We start from the raw sequence: 8,547 nt of genomic DNA, 5'->3' as shown, positions 1-8,547 counted from the left end.
TTGTCGCTTGACATAATCTAAAATGACCTTTTTTCTAACTGTGTGCCAACTTTCAGTCATATTCATCGATAAACAGCGTCGTAATTAATTTTTTAAAATTGCATATACGACACGGCTTCGTCCCATATTTTGACGCGAATTCGGGCACTTCGTGAGCGAAAAAGAGGCCCAAAGATTTGTGCGGGATAGTCATTGCTAATATTATACCGCATGCATGCTTAGTCATATTGCAATTTGTCAGTCATATTGGGGATGGTGAACATTTTTGTAAGACAACTTAATAATTCGACGTCTGAAGTGACGCAAAGAAGTAATTATAAAGAATGTTACTGAGACAATCTTGATAAAACTCAAGTTCTTATATACTGGAAACAGTACCCTTTCTTATAGAAAACGGTAGAGGCTAACTGAAGCCTGTGATCGTGAAAATACTAACGAAAGAGTGAAAATGGAGAGGCTTCGTATAGGAACGATACAGACTATGGACGTTTCTGGTACAAACCCTTCGTCAGCACAACAATACACAAATTAACGTGGAAAACAACTAAAATAAAACAAAATTATTTTGCAATTTATTTTATTTTATTTGTTTTCCACGTTAATGTGTGTATTGTTGTGCTGACGAAGGGTTTGTACCCGAAACGTCCATAGTCTGTATCGTTCCTATACGTAGCCTCTCCATTTTCACTCTTTCGTTAGTCTTTTCAGCCCTGTCTTGCCAACCTGCCCAGGTTGAACATCGCCATGTCGTCTTCTACTATTTTCAAGTTATCTTTTGTGTAGAACAAAAAAGATAATATCTATGTGAAATCATTTTGTAACAGAAACTTAGATAACCATGTTTAGTGGATAATATTGCGCTATAAAAAAGCTCAATTATGTATGCTGATTAAATTTGGCTCACATATGATATATTTAAGATATTGCTCAATTCTGTGATATGACTTTTGTCCAATTATATTTCTTAACCCTCTCCTTACCAACTATAGGAAAATCGCCACATTCGTCACGATACAACCAACATTCCTCTTTATCAAATTTCTTTTGTACATCTTAAACTTTAAAGAAAATGAACAGTGTGTTGTAGAGCAAGTTTTGCTAAAGAAATTATGTATCGCAAGAACTTGCAGTTATTGTGTTTAAGTGATAAAAATCTATTTTTGTGTTAGTTGGGTGTGAAGTTTTGGGGAAAATCCTGAAAATGGCTGGTAAGGAGAGAGTTAAAACACAAATGAATTGATTCAAAACGAGTGTAAAGTTACATTTGCACATGTGTGTAGCCTACCTATATGGCCCCCTGTCTCTTGAATAGTCACTAAATGAAAGAAGGCTTAAAAAAAATAGATGCCCCACCTTCTTTTGTGGACATTACAATAGCCAAAAGCAGTTGAAAAAGTTAAGATTTGAAACAAAAATGCATTCCATTCCGTCTATTTTCCTCCTTTGAAATATTGATATTAAATGCAAATGCTGAAATAGTGCTTTATAATTAATGTATTCAGTATTGTAAAAAAGGCTACTTTTCAATAATTAGATTGATTTATCTATTACTGACTGTGTATATTTAATTAAAATGCAGCTCTAACGCTTACCACTCATTGTATCGCTTATACTTATGAAGGACACAGCAAAATGTATTTATTATTATTACTAATTTTGTTATCACTATTATTAGATTCATTGATTTTTAAAAATATTATTAGTTTCATTGATTTTATTATTATTATTATTATTATTATTATTATTATTATTATTATTATTATTATTATTATTATTATTATTATTATTATTATTTATTATTACTATTATATATTATTATTATTATTATTATTATTATTATTATTATTATTATTATTATTATTATTACTATTATTATTATTATCAAATTTTTATCATTATTATTATTATTATTATTATTATTATTATTATTATTATTATTATTATTACTATTATTATTATTAATTATTATTATTATTATTATTATTATTATTATTCAATTATATTATTATTATTATTATTATTATTATTATTATTATTATTATTATTATTATTATTATTATTACTATTATTATTATTATTATTATTATTATTATTATTATTATTATTATTATTATATATTATTATTATTATAATTATTATTATTATTATTATTATTGTTATTATTATTGTTATTATTATTATTATTATTATTATTATATTATTATTATTATTATTATTATTATTATTATTATTATTATTATTATTATTTTAAAACAATGAATAAAGATCCTTCCAAAGAATCAACGTTCCTCGACTGAGCTCATCCCAAATTACCATTCTACATTTTTCTAGATGTGCCTTACTTTTATTATTAAACTTTACTTTCTATACTTCTCTTGTGATGATAAATATTGGGTGATGGCTTATTGTTATTTTCATATATATTACTTATAATTTCATCATCATCATCATCATCATCATCATCATCATCATCATCATCATCATCATCATCATCATCATCATCATCATCATCATCATCATCATCATCATCATCATCATCATCATCAACACCATCATCATCATCATCATCGTCATCATCATCATCATCATCATCATCATCATCATCATCATCATCATTATCATCATCGTCGTCATCATCATCATCATCATCATCATCATCATCATCATCATTATCATAATTGTCTTCACTTTTTTATTATCTTTATAATAACCATTATCTCAAATGTTGATAATTATTAATGTCTGTACAAATCAGATCTAATTTATTATTCCTCATAAGATATTTCCATAAGAGGACTTAGCTACAGTCAAATCAGATTAAACGGAAAAGGACTGAAGTAGAAATGCCGATAAACAGAACGAATTCGAGATGTTATTACTTTTTATCGTTGCCAACGTTTAAAACTCTCAATAGACCAAACCAATGCCCAATGGTAAAACAAAGTCGAAAAGAATTACCTTTTACTATTTTAGAAAAAGATTCACATTTATGTACCCCAAACGGTGCGGCTATGTGGTCAAATGGTATGACACTCGCTTTCGGATTGAAAGGTCGTGGGTTCGAGCCTCGACATAGTTGAGTCCTCGGAAAAGGCTCTTTATTCACATTCTCTCACCGTACTCTGTGTGAAATGAGTACATGGTCGTTAACAGCGTTGTCTCTGTCCGGAAAAAAATTGTAATATCGCCTCACATGTGTCATGTCCCGCCCTTCATGTTAAGCGTTGCTGTTGGCAAGGAACCCCTTGTAAAGCGCTTTGAGCACGTTTAGTGGATATAGCACTGTATGAAAGCTCAATTTTTAACGGCCTAAAACGTTATACGTTGGGGTAAAATAAGAGAACTAAAAACCGATTATAAAGTAAAAATGATTAAAATGAGAAATTTTAGTATTTTGTTTGTATTTAAAGAATTAGATCTCGTCCAATTCTCAGGTTTTGACCATAAATTAAGCTTTTGGTATATATTATGTAATCCACTTCGATATAATACCGTTCTGAATTTAGATTAAATAACAAAGTGAAATTGAATGTAAGCTTCAATTTAATATACAAAAACAGATAAAATGGACGTTTCGTGTTTCCTCTTATCAACAAAACAGAATGAATGAAATGCTACAGACGAATGAGATAATGTTGTAGTGGCCTTGTGGTAGTGTTTCATTCATTCTGTTTTGTTGATAAAGGGGAAACCTGAAACGTCCAATTTATCTGTTTTCGTATATCAAATTGAAGATTCTAGCAGCAATATTTATATTTAATTTAGATTTAGCGATTTGAGCTTGTTGATATTATCAAATTAAGAAATTAAGGAGCAGGAACGTTGTAAGAAAAAGAACTGAACAAGTGTGTATGAAAGGTGCCAGACAAAGCAAGATAGACAAATACAAGATAAAAACCACCCCAAAACAATCAGTCGACCTCGACTAGGGATCGAACCTAAGACCTTCTGATTACCTGTCGGATTACTTTTTTTCAAATCTTTAGAATCGTAGTCCGCTTTCTCCTTTAATATATTATGGTATTTTTGCATTTTATTTTCTATTTATAAACAATTTATTTTCTTTTAATACTCATGCTTTAGTTTTTTCTTTGCAATGATATTTTAATTTTCAATAAAACCACGTAAAAAAAACAGCAGACAAACAACAAATTTCGTAAATTTGTTCCTGAGTTCTTGTGTCTTGCTTTTAATGCGATTAGATTAAATACTAGCAACATATGCTCGCCAGATGAAATGTACCGACGCACAAACTTGTAACCTTAAACGTTCATAATCTGATTGATAATATTTTACTGGGAACTAATCGCCCAATTGGCGATCTAAAGCAATAGCAAAATGCTGGATAACGTCAAATTCATTCATTCAATAACATTGCACAATACGCTCCAACAGTCGTACCGTCACTTCCCTCGTAATGACGTATGGTAACTTAGTAACTGGCTCTAAACTATCGGAACAATGGCGGACGCCCTTATGAAATATCTCTCCGACGAGCATAAAAGCGTATCCAGAGGGAAAACACCCATTAAAAATCTGATCATGTTTTGACTTTTGCACATTCTGATCACAAGACATATGAAAAGTTCTAACCAGCATGAAGAATAAAAAGTAGCGATTTTCTTTGTTTAGAACCACGATGGCCGCTGTTGCTGGGCGACATGACACCAGACTATTAAATCCAATTCTGTGAAATTTGATAACTGCATAGTGAAAACTGTCAGGATTTGGACGGACGTTTGCTTTGGCTGGAATACAGATAGTATGCGATTGGCTAAAAAGATCACAAGATTGGCATCCGAAGTATAACGGACCAACACACAAAATTACGTGAAACTATGATCTTTTATAGTTTGGATAATACAGTTTAGTAAGAATTACTCATAAACGTGGATGGCAAAAAACAATAACAAAGACCTGAGTGACGTCATCCTCGTTCTATCTATAGAAAGTACTCAAAGTTGTCTGCTAGATACCGTTTCTTCTGAACTACAAACTGCATATGAGAAAAGTCTGAATTGTTTTGTTTTGTTTTTTTTTCATCAAAATCACCTTATAAACTTCTAAGAGATAGAGAGAGAAAGAGAGAGGGATATATATATATATATATATATATATATATATATATATATATATATATATAGAGAGAGAGAGAGAGAGAGAGAGAGAGAAAGAGAGAGAGAGTGTGTGTGAGAGATAGATAGATAGATAGATGGATAGATAGATAGATAGAGAGAGAGAGAGAGAGAGAGAGCGAGAGAGAGAGAGAGAGAGAGAGAGAGAGAGAGAGAGAGAGAGAGAGAGAGAGAGAGAGGGAGAGAGAACAATACATTACAGATAGATATGTACAACCAAAAAATATGATCTCCCAACATCCTAGCCAAGGACCCCGTCCACGGAAAGGACAAAACCAAGTAATCTCATTCCAAGACAAAGACAGGAGGCAAGTTGGAAAACAGATATAGGCGGATAGAAGATGCAGCAAGTACCTCCCTGCCCACTATGGGAGGTCAGGAACTCCACCCAGCAGGAGGCAAGTTGGAAAACAGATATAGGCGGATAGAAGATGCAGCAAGTACCTCCCTGCCCACTATGGGAGGTCAGGAACTCCACCCAGCAGGAGGCAAGTTGGAAAACAGATAATATAGGGGTATAGAAGATACAGCAAGTGCCACCCTGTCCACTCTGGTAGGTCTGGAACCCCACTCAGTAATAAATGATAAATTGCAGAAATACCAACGATGATAAATTTTTTTTTAATTTCGACTTTTATTAGATTCAAAAGTTTTGAAGATAACATTGATAGTAGTAGTAAGAAAGTAACAAGTTCAAATTATAGTCTTTATTTTTAGAATTTGCAAACATCAGAAACACTCGAGAAGGAAATTTATTTCGCTTATTATTACAACAATTAAGATCATTTTACAATAAATAATAATGATGTTCTTAAAGCAGTTATTGGACGGACGGATTATGTGCAATGCCTAAAGGTCAATCTAGAGGTTCAGTTAATTCATCCACGGTCTGACGGATATCCGGAAACTGTAGGCGAAATGACACTAACTCATGAAAACTGAGCGTGTAAACGAAGAAATTAACTGATTTCTGAATGAGAACTGTCATAACATCAATTAATTTCTTCGGTTACACGCTCAGTTTTTATGAGTTTTTGTCACTTCGCCCACAGTTTTGAGCTATCCGTCAGGCAGACCTGCTTACTTGAAATTGGAAAAATCCGTACTTTTCAGGGATAATAACATAATATACATTATAACTACTTTTTAATAATTACCAATTTGTGTTTAGATACATTAAATTAATGCTTTAAACTCCGTTCTATACTAGCATTGACAACAACACTTTGTTTTCAAGAAGTTTATTGAATTAAAGATATTTATATAATTGTCAATTAGGACCCAAAAATTCTATTTCTACGAAATGTTCGTAGTACTAGTCAGGTTATTCTTCCTGTCAATGCTGAATTTACTGAACGTCTAGATGGGCCATAAGGCTAGTTTAGTTAAGTTATGACTGATAAATGTGTCAACGCTTTGTCGTAAATAATCCTACTTGTCAATCTAGTATTACAATTTAACCCCCCACCCCTTTAAAAATAAATATCTAACAACTGATAAAAACCCTAAACATAAATATGTAAAGACAAATCAAAACCTTAAAATGAATAGCTAAAGACAGATGAAAATCTTGAAATTGAATATGTACAGACTGATTCAATACCTGCAAATAGAGTTTTTAAAGACTGAAACAAAACAGGAAAATGAATATCTAAAGACTGATTAAACCATTAAAATGAATATCTAAAGACAGATAAAAACTTTTAAAATGAATATCTTAAGACTGAAAAAAAACATTAAAATGAATATCTAAAGACTGATTAAACCATTAAAATGAATATCTAAAGACTGATTAAACCATTAAAATGAACATCTAAAGACTGATTAAACCATTAAAATGAATATCTAAAGACTGATTAAACCATTAAAATGAACATCTAAAGACTGATTAAACCATTAAAATGAACATCTAAAGACTGATTAAACCATTAAAATGAACATCTAAAGACTGATTAAACCATTAAAATGAATATCTAAAGACTGATTAAACCATTAAAATGAACATCTAAAGACTGATTAAACCATTAAAATGAATATCTAAAGACTGATTAAACCATAAAAATGAATATCTAAAGACAGATAAAAACTTTTAAAATGAACATCTAAAGACTGAAAAAAAAACATTAAAATAAATATCTAAAGACTGATAAAACCATTAAAATGAATATCTAAAGACTGAAAAAACCCCATAAAAATGAATATCTAAAGACAAATAAAACTTTTAAAATGAATATATAAAGACTGAAAAATCCCTTAAAATGAATGTCTAAAGACGGATAAAAACTATGAAAATGAATATATAAAGACTGAAAAAACCCTTAAAATGAATATCAAAAGACTGATAAAAACCCTGAAAACGAATATCTAAAGACTGATAAAAACCCTGAAAATGAATGTCTAAAGACATAGAAGAACGCTTTAAATGAAGGTCTAAAGAATGATAAAAATGCTGAACATAAAAAAGTAAATTTAATAAAAACGAATAGCTGTCGACACATGAAAACTGTGAAAATGAATCTATATAGATATAAAGACTGATAAAAACCTGAAAGGATTATCCTAAGACTGATAGAAACCATGAAAATCAATATCTGCAATTCATTTAATTTGATTTTGTTTTAAATTTTCAGAATGCTTTACCTGATCGTTGTTCTGTCAATCATTTTTTATGATGATTTCTTTTTAAGCCTTGATTAACTATTGCCAACCCCCCCCCCCCCCCTCCTTCTTCTTCTTCTTCTTCTTTCAGATTATCCCGCATTTCGCAGGGTGGCCATACTGAATGCCCACATTTCCATGCATCTCGGTTCATAACATCATCCTCCTCCAGGCCCAGTTCTTTCATATCGCTATAATATACCCTATCCAACCATCTAGTCTTTGGGCTTCCCTTTTTTCTCTTTCCCGCTAATTTTATATCAAATACTTTCCTTCCCACGTCTCGTCTCTTAACACAATGTCAAGTTTTTATAGCTAAGCCGAAAAACTTTTCTTTAAATTCTGGGATCTATACAAAATAAATTAGAATGGCCAAATTGTTGATTTGTATCGTAACGAATGTGACGATTTTTTTAATGAGTGGTAAGGAGAGGATTAATATAATAATGAAAATGAATGTAATATTTATATAAAAATGTGTGTATATAAACATAGAAATATAAAGCAAAAGTGTAAAACTAAACATGTTCAGAATATAACGGATTAAATATTTCTGATAATTTTAACCACATATTTGAGATTGATTGTTTATTAAACAATATAGAAAGTCTAACGGTGAAAACAATATTCCTGTGATCAGACCTGCTAATATGTACCTCTGGGTCACATGATATTATATACGCCTATAAAGGGACAACAAAGATATACATTAAATATTTAAATTATCAAGTACCCACTTGCATATATTATATAT

Source organism: Berghia stephanieae, chromosome 10, assembly GCF_034508935.2.
Source record: "Berghia stephanieae isolate SIO BIC M18660-M18661 chromosome 10, UCSD_Bste_1.3, whole genome shotgun sequence".
NCBI classification, from domain to species: domain Eukaryota; kingdom Metazoa; phylum Mollusca; class Gastropoda; order Nudibranchia; family Aeolidiidae; genus Berghia; species Berghia stephanieae.
The sequence above is the reverse complement of the archived record's forward strand: the minus strand, read 5'-3'. Positions refer to the sequence as shown.